Source organism: Microtus pennsylvanicus, chromosome 7 (genome assembly GCF_037038515.1).
Source record: "Microtus pennsylvanicus isolate mMicPen1 chromosome 7, mMicPen1.hap1, whole genome shotgun sequence".
Lineage (NCBI taxonomy): Eukaryota > Metazoa > Chordata > Mammalia > Rodentia > Cricetidae > Microtus > Microtus pennsylvanicus.
The window spans coordinates 103,686,088-103,709,932 of NC_134585.1; positions in this window are offsets into that span (position 1 = coordinate 103,686,088).

Here is a 23,845-nt window from a genome sequence, read left to right on the forward strand (position 1 = left end):
AAATCCCTCTTTAGTTAAGACGTAGATTAATAGATCACACAAACAGATAAATAAGAATCCTATATTTTTAAAAAATATTATTTTATTTGCTTTTTAGTTATAATTACATCATTTCCCCTTTCCATTCCTACCTTCATCCCTCCCATATACTCTCCTTGGTATCTCATATTCATGGTTTCTTTGACAAATTGTTACATACATGTATGTGTATGTAAGAAGCTTTACCTGTAAAATCTCACTAGCATGGTTATATATGAAAATAATCACAAGGCCGGCAGCCAACAAGACAAAGCTTACAGGCTAAAGCCCATGAGGCCTCAATACTACAGAAAATACTGAAGTAAACTGAGGAATGCCGAGCACAAGAATTGATCTTCCCTAGAAAAACTGTGCATCTATTATCAAAGGTCAGCCCTGAAAACATACATATTGGTAAAATCATATAAACTATGATGGTTGTATTTATGTATTATAGTATTTTTTAAACAAACATACATTATATTAGTATGAACTTTAACATATATACTTATAGGTATTTTATATAATGAAAACAATTTATCATAGTTGACATTTAATTCATGGATCTCTGGTTAAAGTGGATTATAATTTTATTTTATTTTAACTGAGTAACTCTGGTTACTCAGTTTTCTGAGATAATATCTACAGATAATTTATCTTTTGGTGATATTCATCATTTCAGCCTTCCTGTGCCTCCCTCCAAATATTCCTTCTTTCTCTTAAATTTATAGTCTTTTGTTACACTAATTGTTGCTATACACATAATCTATACATATTACTAATATATTTGCAAATACAACTTGTTCAGTGTATATAATTTTACTCTTATGTATGTTTTCAAGGATGATAATTTGATATTGGATAATCAGTTCCTTTGATTTTCCCAAGGAAGAATATTTCCCCCACTTCCAGAATTCTATCTATTTTTTTTTTGGTTTCATTTTTTTTTTTTTTGGTAAGAATGAGAAATTGTGGTCTTTCCTCTATCCATTTTTTTATACCCATTGTTCTTGGGTTTGTTTCATTTATATTTACAATCTATTAGCTGTTACAGAAAGGTTCTGTAACAAACCTTTATTTTATTTTTATTAAATAGTATATAAGCCAACCCTATATTCATTTCAGAAAATATGACAAAATTAGAGCCAAAATGACTTTGGTAGTTTATAATCCAAGATTAAGGGTAGACTGACTTGACTTTAAAATAAATGGACTGAAGACATTTTCTACTAGCCACATAATTTGAAAGCTATCTAAAGCTAAAACTACTTCATATGAATTAAATATTCTTAGGATTGCGGAAGGCAAAAAAAATTCATCACTTTAAATATGGTTTACTCCTCTGTTTACTACAGCATATTCTGGCAGCAATTATTAGCCTTTTTAGAATGGGAGATAAGTAAGTTTTGGGTGTGTTAACTTAGTGAGATTTTGAGGTAGTGTGTTAGTGTATTACAACCCACTAAATCACAATGTTGTATATCTTCAGTTATTTTAAATGTGTTTTGTAGGCACAAAAAAAAATGTTACAAAAACATCATTAATTTGATGCTAAAACTTATTGTCTAGTTTATTTTTATTCTACTGATTTTTTCTGTATTATTTTCTCCATGTGGTACTCCATATTGAAATGTTTTTTATAACTTTATTGAAACACATTGAATATTCGATTGTAATTAAATACTTAAAATGAATTGATAGTAAATTTTTGGATTATGGATATATTTGTCTGGAGTTTAGAAAAATGTCAAGTTGGTATTATTATGTCAGAAATGAGCAACATAAAATCACAATGGAAGATAAACTAGAGAAAATGACAAGTGCTTCAGAGACACTTATACATTGAGTAGTAAAGATACTTCAAAGGGGAACATCATGGACTGTCAAAATTAAAAGAATAAGACACATAGAATTCTATGCATCAATTAGTGAACGTTGAATTGTTGATTACACTCACTGCACGATAGAAGTTTCCATCATTTCTACATATTATACTGACTCCTTGGTCTAGCATACTAAAATATACTACATCTGTATTACAATTATGATTTTTACACATTAAATATTTTCTGATTAATATAAGCAAAGAAAACTGTGAGGTCTGAAAAATGGTTGAGCGAATCAAAATGTTTGCTGGGTAAGTCTGACAATGTGAGTTCAATCTCAAGTGTTCACTCTAAGTCTGACAGCCTGAGTTCAATCTCAAGAACCAATGGTAGTATATAAGAACTGATGCTTAAAAATGACTGGACTTGATTAATTTGAATATGGGATTGTTAAAGGGAAAATTCAATATGATAAAGCAGTAAATCAACAATGAAATATATTGAAAAAGGAAAAATTATTATATATTATTATGAAATATAATATAATCATTATTACAGTTAATATTCCTCTTTTTTCTCTATCATTTTCCTTTTTTTCAGTTTTCTTTTGAAAGGCAAAGAATTTAGACTGTAGTGTAAATGAAGAAGAGAAGACAAAGGGTCATGATTTCCACAGGATGGTAGCTTTCTCCCTATAGAGACCAGGGTTCATCAATTGGGGTCATTTGATCATGACACTGACGCAGAAATCAGTGAAACAGAAAATAGTTTTAATGGAGAGGTGCTGCATTCTTAACAGTAGGTTTCATTAGTATATCTCTCAAAAATTGGGAGGGCAAATTTCAGTTGAGGGAGGTTAATTAAAAAGTGGATAAATATAGATATTTTCCCTAGAGCTGAATGTAATATCTCAAGTCTAAAATATTCATATATTAAATATCTATACATTTACATAGATATTTTTATTATAGGTAAAAGAAAATAATAGATATGGAAGTGGGATTGATCTTAATGTGCTTTTGTTTTTTTTATAGTAGGTGTTTAATTTGTCTTTGACATAAGTAAAATTGAACATGCTCATTAATTGAAGCACAAATATGCATATGTGTATTATGACAAATTTTTGATAAAAGCATAAATACTAAAGTGAAATTTTACTAATAGTTGCATATAGTGAGTAATTTTCACTTTTATTAAAAAACTTAAAAATATATAAGATCTCTATATTCTTACCATAGCTAATTTTATTATATCCCTTTATTGTGTGATTATTGGAAAGCATATATTTTATCTGGCTAAATTTATAAATAAAATAATAGTTTTAGCCATTTTTTTCTTGTTTCATTTATAATTATCTATATGCATGCAGTTGAGTGGATATTGTACGTGTATATAAGTGTCTGACCAGGACAGAGGCCCTGGATATTCTGGAACTAGACATACCAAATGATTTGGGTGGTGGATGGTGGGTGCTTGGTATTCTGAAAGAACAGTATACTTGTTTAACTATTGAGTTTTCTCTCTAGCCCTAGTATTATTTCTTTATTAAATTGTATTTTGTTCATGTTCAAAAGTTGGTAAAAATGATGCAAATATCTGTCCTGGTTTGAAAGAAAGTGGCTGCTAAAGGGAGAGAAAACTATTAGAAGGTATGACCTTGTTGGAGGAAGTGTGTCACTGTGTGGCCTCTTTTGCTTAAGCTTCCCTCAGTGTGACAGAAGGGTGACTTCTGTTGGTTATACTCTCAGCTCCAGTACCACATCTACCTTTCCTTTCCGTTCCCATGCTCTATTCCATGATGGTAATGGGCTGAACCTAAGAACTGTAAGCACGCCTCCTCAACTCCTCAACTAAATATTTTACTTTATAAGAATTGTCGTAGTCATGGTGTCTCTTCACAGAAATAAAAACCCTAACTAAGACAGAAGTTGGTACCGGGGACTGGGTATTGTGATAGGCCTGATCATGATATTGTTTGAAGTAATATGGACTTCAGTAGTTTGAGTTAGAAAGACAGGTGAATGGTTTAAACTCCGCTTAATGGGCCATCTGTAAGAACATGGAAGACAGTGGTGCTGCCTGTAATTTGATGAACTTTTGAAGGCCGGATCAATAGGATTCAGAGAAGAATTTTATAATGATGCCTATAGAACATTCATATGATATTTTGTTGACGAAGTGGCTGCTTTTTGCCCTTGTCTGTATGAATCTAGCTAAGGTAGTGGAAAATTTTGAATTAATTACATTAGCAGAAGAAATCTCAAAAGAACCCAGTATAGACTCTGTCATGTGGATATTAGTAGTAACTCTAATGAAGATTTATAGTGAAAAGTAGCAATATCAGCAGTGTAAATTACAAAATAATAATTTTGATGTGACAGAGCACTAGGCAGTAGAATAGAGCTAACCCTTATGGTCAAGAAAATAAACTGATTAAGAAAGGGAATAAAGGATGTAGTAATCTCAGGACAAAGTCATGCCCATCTATATTTCCAGTTATTGAAAAGGAACTAAAGAAAACCTTAGAGCCAAGAGTGGTAGGGCACACCTTTACTCCCAGTATTCAAAAGGCAGAAGTTTGTGGACCTCGTAGTTTGAGTACAGCCTGGTCTACAGTGGAGGTTTCAGGATAGCCAAGTTTAGGCAGTGAATGCAAGTAAGCTGGTGAAGATGCAATCGAAACAGGAGCCAAGTTCCAGCCCCAGTAATCAACAGAACTTGCCAACTTTGGCCACATGTTCTGATTTTAGAGTTAATGATAAAAGAAATGGGCCCATTTTTAACGCAAGTTACTAAGGCCAGGGATATTTCAGGGGTGTCTCTGAATGGAAGTTTCATAGAGAGGTCATCTCCTGAAGCTGTGAAGTTGAAGCATGGATTAGAATATAAAGAAAATCTGAAAGAAAAAAAAAGGATCACAGAATTTTAGCATGATGATATAATCTCAAATAACTTTTTTTTTCTTTTAGGACTGTGTTGCTATGTGATTTGTCTCTTAAATTTTCAGGGATAATAAAGGAAATGTGGTAACACAGATCATTATTTGTGTCATTTTCTCTCATTTATGCAATTTGCATTAGCTTTATCCCTTTCATATAGACACTATACTGACCTGCTTTCCATCAGAGAACAGAGAGCTCACACTCATTAAGGCATATGGAAGAATGCAATGGAGCTACTTGCAAAGCTTTGCACATCTTATAGGCAAGAACACAAAAGAGGGCTACGGACATGAAGCTACACATATTACTTGGTGGCAGTGTGGACTCAAAAATTCCCCACAGTTGTGGCTGTAAATGATTCTAACACCATAACTCATCCATGAAGCTAGGCTCTTAGGGAAGCCAGCAAGGTAGAGTAAGGCACCAAAGAAGAGGCAGATGTCCTAACGACATTGCTTAATAATTTAAAGCCTCATGTGATCAGAAAAAGCACACAGATACACAGTAAGAACAGATTTGGAAGGAAGAACCTTTAAACACTTCACAGTGTGTTTAAAAATATACTTAGTCTTAGGAGAGTAAAGAGAAAGGATATAAAAATAGTTTAAGAATAATAGAGTCCATAAAAGGTAGTAAAATAATATAAAAGAAAAAAGTCACATAATGAAAATAATAAACAGAGTCTGGATTCTGTTTGTTATTGTTTTATATTTAGATTTTCTGATTGCTAGTTAAGGAACACAGCAGCTAAGGCATATTTGATTAAGAAAACTGCTGGAGTATCCAAACTGACTCACCTTCCTGGACCTGGAGGAAACAGGGAGGACCTTGGACTTCCTATAGGGTAGGGAACCCTGACTGCTCCTTGGACTGGAGGGGGGAGGGGGGAGAAGAGGGGAGGAAGGTGGGAAAAGGGAAAGAGGTGGAAATTTTCAATAAAAAATAAATTAATTTAAAAAAAAGATGAAGGGAAAAAGAAAACTGCTGCATTAAACTAACCTATGTATTTTAAAAATGTCTTTACTTCAAAAAGGAAGAATATATATATAAAACGAGAGGAAAGGAGTTATGCTTTTATTTCCACAGGAAATTAAAGGTTGTGGATTCATTCATTCAAGGTTAAAGATTATCAGGTTTGATTAACGAAGGATTCCCTATAATCTTGGTTACAAACATAAAGAAATAAACTGAGCAAAACTACAAATATATAGTATATATTTTGCCTACTCAAACATGAAACAAAAAATTCTTCTTTGGTTGACTTGTTAGTAATCCACAGTCTATACTTGTAATAGTACAGACATGTATGTTACCTTTAAAAGTTTATGTATTTTCAAGGAGCCCAAACAGCATTAAAAATTAATGATCCAGGTGATCCAGCATCCAAAATAGTTTCATGACTGCTGATTGAGATGATCTCACTTCACAGAATACACCAAGAAAGATTTAAAAATTATCCTGATTTTTCTCAAGATTCCCTTAAATATCCCAAACACTTCCAAACAGCAAGAACAGTATAGAGAGTGATAAACATTTTACCAAATGATGCATTATGGATATTTGTTATCATTTAAGGGATACTGTTTACAAATTGAAATTGATCTTAGAAGACTAGGACTAAACTAATGGTTTAAATTGGAAAAAAAAATCTCTTTTGAAATAAAAAATGGGGATATACTATAGATATGATGAGTTAAAATGGTAGATTATTAAATCTATGGGTTTTAGTTTCTTGATACAAATTTAATTTTGTTATGCAGTATGTATGTTTCTATTCCCATTTAGTGTATGATTATGGATCTCATTGAAAAATAAAATACATAATTAAGAGATATCAATTAATAGTAATCTATAATAGTCAAACTTTATACTCGTTTTATGTATTTTTCAACGTAATAAACAGATATAATTAGATATACAGATGTTCTTCAAACTTTTCAATGATCTACAGAGTATGGCATTTAATATACTTAATAACCTAAGACTTTTTATGACAATGAGACATGTCTGCTCCTGGAAGCACAAATCTACTTCAGAGAAGATGATAGGCATCAAAGAAACTTTATATGGAATTTTCTTTCTTTCTGCCAAAGTTTAGCCTGTAGGCAAGAAACTGACCTTGACTACAGACAGTATGCTCTCCAAGTTTGACAAGCAGTATAAAAAAACAAAGTGACCACCCAACCTTGCAAAGACAAAAAAAGACCTTCAAAATTTCTGCTTTACAGAAAAGTCTGTCAGATATTCTAAACCTGTAGGCCAAACACAGATACCTCAACATTACAGAGGAAACTGGACAGGCCGGTACCCATTTCTGTCATTTCTTATTTTTACATATTGTTTGCTCTATACTTCCTGTGTACTCTGGTAATATTATATTCTTCTCAGATTTTTGATGGAGTTGAAGACTAGATAATCATAACTAAAGTTTTCCTTAATTATTATAAAAAATAAAGTAGCTATATAACTTTAGAATCACAAAGATATGATAGGGACTAGAGGATTTTCTCTAAATTTGGCAAGTACAAATGGACTTGACATTGAAACTCTAATTCTTACTTAATAACTGTTTTTCATATATCATTTCACCATGTCAAGGATAAAATTGTCCTTTTTCATTAGCTAAAAAGGGAAAGATGCTGTGAAATAATCCATCTGTGCATGGTGAATATGTATTGCTTTGATTGGTTTAGTAGGCTAATAGCCGAATAGGATAATTAAGGCAGGGGAGTAAAATTGGGCATGTTGGGAGACAGAAAGATTGTGTGAGAATAGTCACAAGCCAAGCACAATATAATTAAGACATGCTAGAAAAATAAATGCCATGAACCTCAGTGGATCACATAGGTTAATATAAATAGGTTATTTTGAGTTGTATGAGCTGGTTAGTAATATACCTGAGCTATTGGCAAAGCATTTATAATTAATATAAATATGTGTGTCTGTTATTTGGGGACAAGTGTGAGAAATAAGTTTGCCTACAGCCATCCACCAATTTATGTATCTACCTATATATATTTCAGATTTTAATTCATTTCTACAAGATTTACTCAATATTGTTCCACTGTCATATTTATTACCAATTTGTTTTAGTTATTCATTATGTTCAAGAGAAATCTGTGAACACTTTCATGCTTCTTTGGGATACTTTGATTTAATTATCTAATTCTACATTCATGAATTAACCATGTTATAATCTCAAAATAAATTTCATTCATTTTTGCATAATTCCTTCATTGTAAAGTAACAGATATTAGTTGGTGAATAAATTAATTTGATTAAGAAAATAAGCTAATTTAACCATGTTACTTCTGATAGTTTTGAAAAACTAAGAACAATCCTACAGAATAGACATTAAGCTTTATTCTATTTTTCTACTTGTTTGACTTTTAATGAGATAATTATTCCTTACAATAAAAGCTTCATTTTACATCCTATCCTTGAGGTAGTGTTGGATAAATCTAATTATTCTTGAATTTGTTAATTACATAACTTTAGTATATTTTTCATTTTATAACAAATAGAAAAATTCATAATCATAAAGATATTCAGTATAATTTAAATTTAAAGTTATCCAGGGATTACAGATAATAGTTCTGAAATATGTGTCAAATTTCAATTCAGTCATTATAATTATTTATACATTTTTGTATGAAAAGATAATTTGCATTTTTAAATGAAGCAAAACAGCCAAGTTTCTTACTAATTTGTTTGCATTCTTACTTTTGAAAACTATTTTGAAAATTTAAAGGAATAGACATTTTAAGAAATAGTTATTTGTAAAATGGTAAAGAATACAATTGCTGTAGAGGAAAATAATTTTGAATAAAATGTTATCAGTTGATATTTCAACCAAATATCTAACATTTAAATAATTAAGAGGGACACACATTGAGGACCCCAGGAAGGAAGATAGTTAAGATTTTCTGTGTTATTGGCAGAAAAGGAGGGGGTAGGAGCATGAGGAGTTAAGGATGAGTAGGAGGAGAGACAGAAAAGGAGAGCAGGGCTGGAGAGATGGCTCAGAGGTTAAGAGCATTGCCTGCTCTTCCAAAGGTCCTGAGTTCAATTCTCATAAACCACATGGTGGCTCACAACCATCTGTAATGGGGTCTGATGCCCTCTTCTGGCCTGCAGGCATACAGACAGAATATTGTATACATAATAAATAAATAAATAAATAAATAAATAAATAAATAAATATTTTTAAAAAAAGAAAAAGGAGAGCAATGGGAAAGATATCTTGATATAAGTAGGAATTATGGGCTTAGGGTGAAACCTAGTGTAAAGAGAAATTATCTGGGGGTCTGGAGAGATGGCTTGGAGGTTAAGAGCACTGGTTGCCCTTCCAGAGTTCCTGAGTTCAATTCCCAGCAACCACATGGTGGCTAACAACCATCTATGAGATCTAGGGCTCTCTTCTGTTGGGCAGGCATACATGCAGACTGAACATTGTATACATAATCAATAAATTAATTAATCAAAAAGATATTTTTTTTTAGAAAAACAGAGAAATTATCAGGAATCCACAAGTATGACCCATAGAATCTTAGCCATAGTAGAGAGGGTGTCTGAAAGGTTCTTACCCTTTAATCAGATTAGTGGCTACCGTAATTGTTATCATAAAACCTACTTCCAGTAACTGATGGAAGCAGAAGCAGTGACCCTCAGGCAAACACTGGTCTGAGCTGCTGAAGTTCAGCTGAATACAAGGAGGGTGGATGATATGAACAAGTGGGGTCAAGAACATTATGGAGAAGACCAGAGAAACAACAGACATGAGCCAGTAGATTAAAGACTATGGGACTGACAACTGTGGAACTGTCATGGACCCTCTGAATGTGGGTGACAGTTATGTGACTGGATCTGTTGGGGAGGTTCTGGCAATGGCACCAGGACCTACTCCATGTGCAGGAACTGAGGTTTTAGCATCCTTTCCCTAAAGTAAGCTACCTTGCTCGGCCTTGATAGGGGGGCATGACTAGGGTTCTGCCTCAAGGTGGTATCCCAGACCTTGTTGACTCCCCAAGGAAACTTTATCACCTCTGGGGAGTGAATTGGGGAAAGGGAAGGGGGAAGGTGGGGTTGAGAGAAGGGGGAAAACTGGGGTTGTTAAGTAAGATAAAAGGTAATTTTTTAATAAAAAATGAAAAAAAATTCACTTTGCAAACCAATGCAAGTTACTCCTTCCTCCTATTCTCCCACCCTCACTTCCCCATCCCACCTCCCATCCACTCCTCAGAGAAAGATTAGTCATGGCTCCATCCATATTTCCTCAAATTTCATAATTTAACTTTTATAGAACACTGCTATTCCATTGTATATATGTACACATGTTCATTGTCTATTCATCAATGATTGGAATCTTGGACATTTCCATTTGGGGGGTTCTTGTTAAGAGAGGAATAAATATTGTGAATATTTATTAAAAAGTCAAATTTATGAGAATATACCTCTATAGAAAGAATTGTACCACTTCTGAGAACAGATTCTAAAGACTCCATATTATACTAAGCACGTCTTAAAAACTTCAGCTGCGCCATTGCTAAAGGTAATATGGTACTTTCTGCTTGCCTGTCAAATCTAAAACTCAAGCTGTGCCATTACTATTATATATGAGGTACTTACTACTTGCCCTGCCTAGTCCAGCATGGTAGAGCCTCTGAGAGTCACACATACCATCCCAGTCTCAGGCACACAGCCAGTCCATGTTGCCATTAAGGGAGCTGCAGGAGTCTGCTCACAAACCCTATTTGAATGCTCCACCTCATGAAGGAGCCAGAGGTCATGCTAGTACCATGGCCCATGGCCAAGAGCTACTGTTTTGAAACCATGTGGCTTCTACTCCTGAATCAGTAAGACCTCTCTTAAAGGAACTGCAGCACACTGCCAGTTCTTGTTCTTCCCAGTCACCTGGATAGCTTAGACCTAAAATAAACACACTGAAACTTTAATAATTAAATCACTGCTTGGCCCATTAGCTCTAGGTTCTTATTGGCTAACTCTGACATTTTAATTTAACCCATCTCTATCAATCTGTACATCACGACAAGGCTGTGGCCTACCAGCAAAGTTTCAGCACATCTATCTCTGGCAGAGACTTCATGCTTCTTCTCTTTCCGCCTTCTTCTCCCATGCTATAGGCTAAGCCAGTTTTCTTTATTCATTAACCAATAAAATCAACACATAGAAGAACCTGCCAAACCATTAATATGAGTTATATGTTGAGACATTGGCAACTTTATATCCTCATATTATACTGGTGACTTCAATTTTCTGTATTTTACAATTTTAGTCTACATAACAATTAAATTATCTGAAATAAGCCAACCTCGTAGGCTGAGATTTTGTTTTTTGTCCTGCAACTATTCACAAATAATAATTCATTGGCCTAATATTACTTTCAAATGCTTGGCCAATAGCTTAGGCTTGTGAAATCTAACTCTTTCATTTAAATTAATCCATATTTCTTGTGTAGCCTATCTTTAATCAATTTTTCATTTCTACTTTCTGTCATTCTGAGTTATCTCTTCATGGTAAAAGAGGCTTATCTCCTACTTCTTCTGTCTCTGATGGTGGCTTCTCTCACTTCGTCCTTCCTTCTCCCAGTATTCTGTCTGTCTCAGAGTGTCTCAACCAATCCCTTCCTGCCTAGTCATCAGCCAATCAGATTTTTATCAATGACATTTATTAACATTGAGATACATATTTACAAGTTTCCACAACGCAGACTCTTATGAGTTCTTTGTACATTGCTGTAATACTCAGCTGTGTAAACAATAATTATTACTGCAACATTGTCAAAGACAAAGTTAAAGGATGTAACATTTGCAGAATCATTGTTGTTAACCTAAGAAATACTAACATTATTATCATGCCTTTTATGCATCAAATCCATTTTCCAAACAGTCCATTTGCCTTCATTTTACATTTGAAAAGGTCAAGTCCCCTGCTTTAAGAATTATGAAAAAATGACTGGTGTAGTTTAAATGTTTCTAGGCAACAAAAACTGATGCCTGAATAAAAGGAAGGACATGTCTTTTTAAAACAAAGATAGCATAAACCATGAAGGACGTAGTGACAAACCAGCTGGCCTGCTATTCTCTGCTGAATCAGTTCTTGACCTATACCCTGTGTTTTTAGTAGCCAGATGGTCTGAGAATTATTTTTAAATGTGTGATATCAAATAGAAGTCAAGAAGGAATAGGAAATTACATAATACCTATACAGAATATTAAAAAAATTGGGAAAATAAAAGGAAAAGTTGGATTTGATACACAAAATAATAATTTTTAGCAACTCCTTATGGACATTACAACTTAAAAATTATCATCATTTTGCATCATATTGGTCTCAGAAATACTAGAATTTTTCTTTTTAATACTAACTCTTTCAATGATAATAGCTTAATTGCTTGGCAGATATGAACTATAAGTAATCTCATTTATATGCATTTTGCTCTTCTCCCAAAATCCTGTTACTAAATTAATAGATTTTATTGTAATGAATCTGGTAATAAATCTCTCTTTGTTAAAATGTGAATTTCACCACATTTTAAATGAATAAACACAAGTAATAAAATTTTGTTGAGAGAACATTCCACTCTCATTAATATTAACGAATTTATATTTTAAAGATTGTGAAAAATCAGTAGGAAAAACAGTTTGCACTTAACTTTATTCCATTTCCTAATGCATAATAATAGTCTTACCTGACTAAAATTTATTCTGATGAACTGAATTAATGGAGAAAACAAGATGTTTAAATACAGCATGAAAAGTTTATAGTTCATAAGACAAAAACATTTTTATGATATTTGATTTGTTAATTTATGAAATCCTCATTACTATATAAATGCTAATTAGTCACCGTTGTTATGAGACATAAAGAAATATTAGCATAAAATACACAAAGCTGTTATTTTTTGTAAAACTAATTTGTACTTCTGTATTTATTTCTGTTTTCCTAAAGAACACTCCCATTTGAATAATAAAGTTGTAGAATATTACTCTAGACTTTATTTTCAAGACAATATGTATAAATTAAGCAAATGAGGTCTATTAATAATCAGTACTCTATAATCCTTAACCACCAATTTGGGTTCCAAATACCACACAACAGACTATATACTTAGTTTAAAGTATTGATGTAACAAAATGTTTGAATATGACAGTGTACATCCTTCAATCATCATGTTCAGAAGTTCTGTTAATGCTGGGGTATGAATGAGACTTTTATTGAAGGTCTAATTTTCAATGATCAGCTCTAATGTATACATACAATGCACTTTGACCTACATGTTCATTTCTCATGAAGTAAATGCAGTAAGAGAGTATGACAATATTAATTGACACTATACTAGAACATTTATATAAATAAAGCAAGTTATATGTAGTATTTATTGTTATATGTCACTATTTTAAGAAGATGTGAGACAACGCTATGGCTACCTGAACACTGAAGTATAGTACATGACATGGATTTTATCTACTGTTGACTTTTGTACTTGGATGCAAGTGCAAAAGAGAACACTGAGTGACAATCAGGAAGCTATGACTACAGGTTGTAAAAGGTAGGTATATGAATGAATGATACTCCAGGTAGGAGAAAGGAAAGCGCAAAATTTTATACTATTATATAGAGTGACATAAAATTTGAATGTTTACATACGTTTTAATATTTCATCTTTCTATTTGAAATTTTATACTATAGTTCTCTATGAGTAACAGAAACAATACACATTATTTCTTGATACAGTGAAATAGAGATAGGATCAAAGACAAAAATTATTTTGTTGTATGAAATTCTATTGGTTTACCAATTTAGTGCTTCTAAGCAAACCATAGGAGAGCATTGTATAATCTGTATTTTTATATAAACATATGTATTTATAAAACCTATTTTTAAATAAAAGTTATGAAAAAATGTAGAACTCAGCTTGTACATAGTGTCAATGTTTTATGTGATATTATATTTAAGATATATATATATATATATATATATATATATATATATATATATATATATATCAGTTTCCTCCTTAGAGACACATTATGTTTGTATTTTGTATTATTTATAGTGATTTTATTGACTAATTTAATTATTATTGCGTTTGTATAGTTTAATGACATTCTTACATTAGCTTGCTTGTTTATCTATTTTCACTCCTCTGCCATTTTCCTGACACCAGTGAGAATTTTTATTGGTCTAGCCTCACATGGTAGTACATGCACTTAAAACCAGAACTGTCAAAGCAGAGAAAGAGGAATCTCTGATCTTGAGGCCAACTAGGGCTAGATGTAAAACAAAGAAAATCCCAACAATTTTAAATTGTTATTTTGAAAATACATAATAATTCTTGATTTTTTTATTCTAAGACCTATAATAATTATATTTCTATATATCTATTTATATATCCCTATCTATGAATGTTTGTGTATATATGTATGTATGTGTCTATCTGCCTTTCTATCTATCTATATTTTCTTTACCTATGTAAAAGTTTAGAACTTCAAGTAATATATCTCAATCATATATTTCTTAGCACCAGTAATTTATGATGTTTATGATACATATCATGTAAAATTCTTAATTACTTTATGATACATTTAATACATTTTATCAACAGATGTAAATATTTAACTAAACAGATGATAGGTTTGATATCATACTTACCCTAATTCTGTCCTTCCTTCTCTAAAATGCATGGTTTTCTTGTACTATAATTTGTCTTTCTTTTAAAGGAAGGTTATCTAGCATTCATTTTAGAGCCAGTCCGTTTTTCTCTTAGTGTTAATTCATTGGGTAGAGTTTGTTTCACTAAAGGAATTTAATGGATATGCAATTGTCTATTGATGTTTATTTTCTTTCGATAACTTAATAATATTCCTTTAACTATCAGAGGACAACAAATTTGTCCACATTATTTCACAAATATTTGTGCACATGTGAGTTCTCAAAACTTGTGTTTCGATACCCAGATATTCTTCTTAACTTGAAGAGTAAAATGATGCAGTCCATTTCTCACCTTACACCCCAAAAGTATGCAGATATCAGCTTTAAGTTATGACTCATCTGATACTGTATGCATAAGAAACTAGATATCTCCATATCTGGCTCTTTACTTTAAAGGAATTTCTTCTCCATGGCCTGCTTTCGCATGTTTGCTACCAGAAGATTAAGACTAATTCAATATTTATTATTAAACATTCCAAATATTATGTATGACTTGGTATTCCTGTCACAATTAAGCAACAATAATGAAAGCAGAATTAACAAAGTAGTTTTCTCCATGCTCTGAGTCTTCTCTTGTCCACTTTTCTGTCTCCCGTACTTTCAGTGCTTGTATTCCTGCACATCAGCAAAATGACACCTTGAAGAGATCTAAGATTCATACATAGCCACAAGAGAAGAAAGAACAACTTCTCTTAAAGGAAGATATGCTATAAGATAATATTCTCTAGTTGGTTTTGCTGACGGTGTCTATTACAAAGTTTCACTTTCAAAGAGATTTTTGACCAGTGCCTTCAAGACAAAGCAGAAAAAGACAGTAGATTCTATTTAGATTTATTTTCAAATTTTGACTAGTCTTCCTTCCACCCCTATTATTTTCTTTTGGGAGTACTAAGGAGGCATTTATTTTTCATCTATATTTCACCCAGAGTTTTACTATCTATCAATAACTGAGCAAAATAAACTGTAGTGGTTTCAATCAATCTTTGACAAAATCAGAATCTTATCACCACTATTATTTAATGAATAGCTATTACAATCAATCACAAATTAGTTTTTATCTTATAATTAATGGTTGTTTGAATACATTCAGCTTTTCTTTCAGTTGTTCGGTGGTCTAAAATAACTTTATGTTCTGTCTGAAAAGTTAGTATTACTTTTATCTTATTAAAATTGAAAAACTGGATTTCTCCTTATTATAACTAAGAGTAAGGTTTATATGCTACCATATTGATTAAGACTAATTAAAGTTTACTCAATTCCATATGACATCTACATAAACCATTAGACTTCTGAAATATAATTGTCCTAACTGTAGTAATAGCTAAAAGTTGTGCCACTGATTGCTTGTAATTGAGACATTCCTGCTTGGAAGAATTTCTAGCCTTCAGAAAGTAAATAAAACATTTTTTTTTTAACTTTAAGACACCTTATAAAGAGTTTCTTGAAATTTATAGGATGAACAATTTTACTTCTCAAAGTAAGTATTTGTTGGGAAAAGGAGAAGTTCTTATTGGCCAAACTACCTTCAATTTTATGTGGAGATACAGAAATGTAAGTTGTCACCCTTGCTGGCATGTGTGTTTTTGGCTATGGAGTCGCTGTCACCAATGCTTTTATGCATAATCATCATACAAGCATGCCCATGGCTTGATTGTACTTCCTGACTACTCAAGTAATATTATCTCTCTTCTCAGTCCTTTGATGGATTAGATAGTCATAATTATCTTCCTCTTATGACTTACCTAAGCCATTTCCAACGCAAGACTTAGACTCCTTAGGATAGAATATTTATGAAAACATATACCATGTGTTTCTTGCTTAATATTTTTAATACTGGGTATAATTCTAATTTTATACTTGATATATGTTCCTAGTGTATATAGTTTGTTACTGGGGTTGGAACTCTCTTATTTAGTCAAAAGGGGGAAGTGATGGGGAACCTCAGTTAGCCAATGATGTTTAAATGGTTGGACCAGGATAGGGTGTGACCTTTGGGTACCCAGGGAAAACCCCCTACCTGCCCAGGGCTTGCTTTCTCTAGTTCCCATGCTACAAAACTGAGATTGGACTTCTTGTTCCTGTTTTGTGAGTTACCCCTTAAAGTAAAGAAAATATAATTAGAATATTTTGGATTTAGGTTGGGTTTCTTTGACCTGCATCCTCACCCCTCAACAGCTGACCACTCTTTTTAATCAGATCTTACTCTGGAGAGACTATAGTGCTGTATAGGATTTATTTTCTTGAAGACATTAGTGACACACATTTGACTATCATTGGATGAGAATTTGTAATCATTGTCCTGTAACCAGAAAGAAGCACAGCAAACACCCAGGATCCCTTTCCTCTCTCTACATTTGACCTAGGTCTCCTGTCCATGGACAGTCTCTTTACAAGACAGGTTTCAAGTGAATTTTTTTCTTTCTTCATGACTGCAAGCAGAGAAGCCTGATTAGCTTTTTATTACATTCCTCTTTTGTACCCCATGCCAAAGTTATATCAATTAGTGATGAGCTATGAGAAGAATCCTGCCTCAGAATTTTGCATGTAATGTTCTTTTCATTCTTCTTGTAGAACCAGAAAAGGACAGCAGAGTATTAAAGGCAAACAACAATTCAAATAGGCTACCTAGTCAGTATTTCTCTGGGATGGAGTTTATTGTCTCTCTGTTTATGTAGAGGTTATTTCGGTAACTGGTAAAAAATATTACACTAAATTTTGCTATTTGAGTAACTAAGAATAAAAATTAGTCTGGTAATTAACACTCACACAATCACATACACATATATGTAGCATAAATCTTATAATAAATATTAGCATGGAGATTAATTTCTTGGAAACCTATTGATATTTTTAAGAATAGCTCATGGTTTGAAATTTCTTCCTCTTTGGACTTTTCAATCAATGGTTTCAGTGAAGAATATCTTTTGTCTGTTTTTCAATTCTAATTGAAAATAATTATATGATATTCCCTTTATCTCTTCTCTCTTCAATAGTTTTAAATCTTTCCATTAATTTTTCTTTTTAAGTACAGAACTATTAATCTTTCATCTATCACCTATCTACCTATCTTTCTTGTCTGTCTGTCTATCTATGTATCATCTATCTCTCTATATATTTGTATATATAGCTATAAAAATAAATATATGAATATAATTTTCAATTACTCTTAGTATTGACATATATATATATATATATATATATATATATATATATATATATTGATTGATTGACATATTGGGATTGGGCCAAACTCTGGGGAAGACAGTATCTTTTCTCAATGAAATTCAATTGCCTGTAGCTTCTTTAATAAAACTATAATTTGCTTCATTCTTTAAAAAGGTTATCTCAAATGTTCTCTCAAACCTGTCTTCTCTTGTGTGTTTTCTTGTGAGAACTCAGAACAATCAGTTCTTTTGTGAGTTATGGAAACTTGGAAGCATCAGAGTCTGGATCTTTAGAAATAACAAACATTGTTTGCTAGTTTGCAAATATCATGAAAGGAAGATCTGGTTTCTACTCCATGTTTTCATAACAGCATAAAGAAATTGACCAACTGCTTTGGGTGAAATAATAGTTCTCTAATGTCCTCTATAAAATTTCATCCAACTCTTAATGTCATATATATTAGTAAAATCCTAAGTGATGTTTACATTCCAAGTATTATTTCCCATTAGCATCAGTTATAATTTTAACTTCCTAACCTTCTCTAGTTCCTCAATTTAATCCAGTTCAATAGATGTTACTGTAAATTAATATATTCTCTTTATATTTGCTATTTTCTTACATTTCTGTTTAGTTAGACATGTGCTAGACATTTTCTAAACATTGCTTAAATTAAACTGCTATATGTATCATTTATTTCAGAATCAGAAATCTTTAATCTCTCTTTATTATTAAAATAAATTATTAAACATGATTGCTATTGTTCCTTCAGGGGGAAAACAACCATTTTCAAAGAATAAATATCTAGATTTTCCCAATTGGTCGGTGAACTGAACCTTCTGGGGGATAACTGCGTGCAGACAGGTGGTACTGACAAGGAAGGCACTTCAAAATGTAAAACAGCTTCTCAGAAGAATAAAAGATATTACATTTTTGAAGGTCACATCTGTACATTCTAACTGGAGGGCAGATTGCACTTCCTCCCATACCTCTGAGACTAGTCTGTATCAAACAACAGAGCTAAATAAGTCATTTTCTCCTAATCATATTTTATTACCACTCTATACATTAATAATCCCTCCTCAATAAAATTATGCATTCGATTGGAGAATATTTCAGTTTGAAGCATTGCCTTTTACTTTTTTCCAGGTTGTGAATCTGGATATCTCAGGCTATACAATTTGAATTCATTTTCCATCATGATTTCTTTTTGAGGCTTACCAATGCAATGGTTCAATTATGAATATGCAAACAGCGTGAGCAATGCCTTGATCTTGCAAATATTTCTGAGAGTTACTGCAGCTGATGCTACCCTACAAGTACTATTACTTTTTACTTTAACTGTTCTATTGAACATAGAACTTTAAATGCTTAATATGCATTAGAACATTTTGACTGTATTGCATCTCCTTTAACTGTTTTATTGAACATAGGACTTTAAATGATTAATAGCTATTATAACTCTTTGACTATATTGCATCTACTTTAACTATTCTATTGAACATAGGACTTTGAATGATTAAATTAATTAGAAATTTTTGACTGTCTTGCATCTATTTTTACATAATTTATATATAATTTCACGGCACTCAAAATTTGTGCCACACAGTATTCTGTTTAACATTTTTCAATTTTTAATGAGATAGTCACCATAAGTTTATGTTTGAACACTTGGTTACAGTTTAGTAGAATTATTTGGAAATAATTAGGAACTTGGCATTGTTGGAGGAAGAATTTTACTGGTAATGAGTTATGAGGTTTCAACAGCCTACCCCAAACCTTATAAGTTCTCTCATTGTTTGGGCCTTCAACCTGTGACTCAGTATATATACTCTCAGATACTATTCTAATTCTATGCCTGCCTGCTTCTATACTATACTATGATCCAACAATCACATAACCTAAGCCTCTGGAACCACAATAGCCAATAATATTTGTATCCTTTATAAATGACTTTGGTCATTTTTAAGTAGCTATGAATCCAGTAAAATGATTTAAGTCACTAAACCTGTGTATTTGAGGGTATTACAACCTCACTCTTAGAGTCTTTCTGTTTTACTTTCTAATATGTGCAGAATTTTCTCTATCAGTCTTTTGCCCCAACATTATAGTCTAAATGCAATAGACCCAAGTGTTTGATCATTCACCAAAATTTTAAATCCAAGATAAAATAAACTTTATTTAATTTGATTTCCTAAGCAAGGCCTTAGCTGACACAGTTAACTCTATTTGTGTTTTATAATGTTGTACTTTCTCACAACTTATGGTTCTTCTGGGTAAAAGTAAAATATATTTCCCTTGTTTTCATTTTAAATCCCATGTACAAAATCTAAATAAGAAGTGAATATCAGTTCTCTTCTTTTGGGCTCCATACTTGGTCCCAAAACAACAATAGCCATATGGGAGACCAGGTTGGTCTTAGGAATTTCTCATAAGAAAAAGTCCACTGCCCACATAACCCTTTGAAAATCTTCCCCACAATCCTAGACTGCATACCCTCCTGTGTCCCCATCTTCCCCACCTTTGGCTCCATGTCCCAGTCTGCAATACTAGAAGAAGTCATCTGCTTCACCAGAGGCCAGACTCTATCAAATGACCCCCAGATCTACAAATTTATAAGAATAGTTCTGCTTTACCAGAGGCCAAGCTGAAGGACAATACCACGAGCAGTTGTCCTGGAAACCAAGCTAGTGTTACAGACCCCAGAGGCCAGAAAAGATCTAGGAGCCCCAGTCTGCACCATCTCTACTCTGCTCCATATCTTCTTCTACAACTTCAGAAGAAAACTTTGGCTTTACCAGAGGCTGTTCTAGATACAGAGACCCCCAACAAACTAAAGACAACCTAGTCACCAGAAACCTTAGCAATTTAGGCAAAATTTTCAGATAGGAGAGAGAAATCAAGGAACAAAACAACCATATTCAATGATAGTCACAGGAATCCACATCTAGACTTGTATCCACCCAAAATCCAGATGTTTAAATGGCAACATAAGAACACAATAAATTACAGAAAAAGCAAAACTAGGAAACAAAAGCATCACTAGAGCCTAGTTATCCTACAACAGCAAGACCTGAACAATTCAACTGATGTAAAAGAGAATGACCCTTAAAATTACTTTAAGAACATAATAGAGATCCTTAAAGAGGATTTGAAAAATACCATAAAGAAATCAAGGAAAACTCAAAATGAATTTGGAAAATGGCCTATCCTCCTGTAACTTCAGTGAAACTCTGAAACACAGCTTGCTCCAATACTGAGGGGACTTAAGAGGTGAGTGAACAGCCACACAGCAGGATGTCCCACCCTCTAGCTCCTCCCCAGTGGGACAAAACTCTGGCCAGTCCCAAAACTCCCTAGGCTTTTCTAGGCAGCCAACAGGGAGTTGCCTGCCTACAGGCTCCCCCAAACCACAAACCCCTACAGCCTACTAGACACACCCAGTTCCCAAATCCACCTATCCTCCTGCAACCTAGGTGGAACTCTGAAGCACAGCTTGCTCCAATACTGAAAGGACTTAGTTGAATGAGCAGTCACAGGGTGGGATGTCCCACTATCCAGGTCCTCCCCAGTGGGACAAAACTCCAGGCCCCTTCCCCAATTCCCTCAGAGTTCTAGCCAGCCAGCAGGGAGTTTCCTATGGCTAGGCTCCTGCAAAAGCCAAACCCATCCACTGGACACCCTAAGCTAATAGCCACACCCCACCGAAAGCTGAGAGCTTGCTATAATACTGAGGGAACCAAGATGCTTGCTACAACAGTGAGGAGATTAAGAGAGAGCACCAAGAGAGCACGAAGATCAAGCAAGCAGGCTTACAGAGACCTCAGAGGATTTCTGAGACAGACATTGACAGTACAGAGCAGACCAAGAAAAACTCCCAAACACTCAGACAACCACTGCAAAGATTGAACAAAAACACTGTTATAGGGAGAGGGCAAAATTCATCAGCCATTTTTCTCTGTGTCTTGCCAAATCCCTGTCAGAATCTTTTGTGAAGCAGGAATCCTGAAGGACCATCCCACCTTGTATTGCAAAGCTCAACGGTCACTTTCCTGAGATTCCTGCATGTCCGTTTATACAGCGTACTGCCAAGCAGTCAAGGCAAAAGCAGTTTCTTGCCCAAATGGCTACTCTTGTCACACTGAAAGCAAACTCTTATGAAGTTTCTTTGACATCCATCATTTTCTCTAAATTTTGTTGTGCCATGAGCAGATATGCCTCATTGTCATAAAAATCTCATAATAACAAAATACTTTATATATGCCATATTCTTTTTTCTTTTTTAAAGATTATTGATTTTATTTTCAAAAATTACAGGACACAGTAACATCCAGAGTTAAGTAAATATTACATTCCTAAATGCTTTCATTATGAAACAAAGCCACCATAGCTGCATACAATTTCTGTTTAGGTTCTTTTCTTTTTTTAAAAAAAGTAATTTTTATTGAGTTTTATATTTTTCTCTGCTCCCCTCCCTGCCTCTCACCTTCTCCCTTCAACCCTTCCCAAAGTCCCCATACGCCCAATTTACTCAGGAGATCTTGTTTTTTTCTACTTTCTACTTCCCATGTAGATTAGATCTATGTCTCTTAGTGTCCTCATTTTTGTCTAAGTTCTCTGGGACTGTGGTTTGTAGGCTGTTTTTTGTTTTTTGGTTTATATTTATAAACCACCTATGAGTGAGTACGTGTGATAATTGTCTATCTGTGTCTGGGTTACCTTACTCAAAATAAGTAGCTCCACCTATTTTCCTGAAAAATTCAAGGTGTCATTATTTTTTTCTGTTGTGTAGTACTCCATTGTGTAAATATACCACATTTTCCTTATCCATTCTTTGGTAGAGGGGCATTTTGGGCTGTTTCCAGGTTCTGGCTATGACAAACAAAGCTGCTATGAACATAGTTGAGCACATGTCCTTGTGGCGCTGTTGAGCATCCTTTGGATATATACCCAAAGTGGTATTACTGGGTCTTGAGGAAGGTTGTTTCCTAATCTTCTAAGAAATTGCCACACTGACATCCAAAGAGGTTGTACCAGCTTGCATTCCCACCAGCAATGCAGAATTTTTGCCTTTTCCCCACAACCGCAGCATAAGTTGTCATCACTGTTTTTGTTAAATGCCATGTTGTATAGAGAAGAGGTTTCAAGAATGGACTGGGTGGGTTAGGATGAAAATCTGAGAAATTAGGTATTGGGAACCAATGAGGAGAGTACTGAAAGAGACTATTGAAATGGGGACAGATTTCAGAGTTAGGTAAAATTTTAGGCGAAGGGAATCTTCCAGGAATCTACAAGGAAGAGGAAAGACCAAAGCTTAGACCCCTAGTCATAGCAGATAGGTAGCCTGACTGGGCATTTCCTCTAACCAGATTGGTGCCTAGCCCAAATGTAATCAGAGACATGGCATCTAGCAACTAACGTAAACAGATGTCAACTCATAGTCAAACATTATGTGGAATTTGGTACAATACCTAAAGAATTGTAGGAGCCCAAAAGGTCATGGACAGCACAGGAGAATTCACTGAATTAGCTAATCTGGGCTCATCAGGGCTCACAGAGACTGAACTGACAAAAAGGGAGTCTGCATGGGACTTGCCAAGGCACTCTGCATATATGTTATAGTTGTGTATCTTGGGGAACCCATAAGAGTGAGAAGAGGGTCTACTTTCGACTCTTTTACAGGCACTCTGCATATATGTTATAGTTGGTCATCTTGGGGAACTCATAAGAGTGAGAAGAGGGTCTACTTTCGACTCTTTTACAGGCCTTTGGTACTCATATTGGGCCACTTTGCTCCACCTTAATATGTTGGAAATTGTTAAGTCTTATTTACATCTTGATTTACCAGGTTTGTTGAAACTCATGAGAGACCTGCTCTTTTGGGTTGCTGGAAGGAATAGAGGGAAAATGAAGGATAACGAACTAAAAAGAGAAGTGGAAGGGAAATCTAGGGCTAGAATATAAAATAAGTTAATACATAAATTCATTAAAAGAGTGAATCCCCAATATCCCTGGTCATTAGACCACACATTAGTTTAGATTTTAAGAAGTTTCCCTCCAGACTTCCAGCACCGGATTTATATCTTTAATTACATTTTGTGTATAAAACATAATTTTATATGTAAGAGAAAATAGTTCATAATTGACATTTTTCTCAGTTTA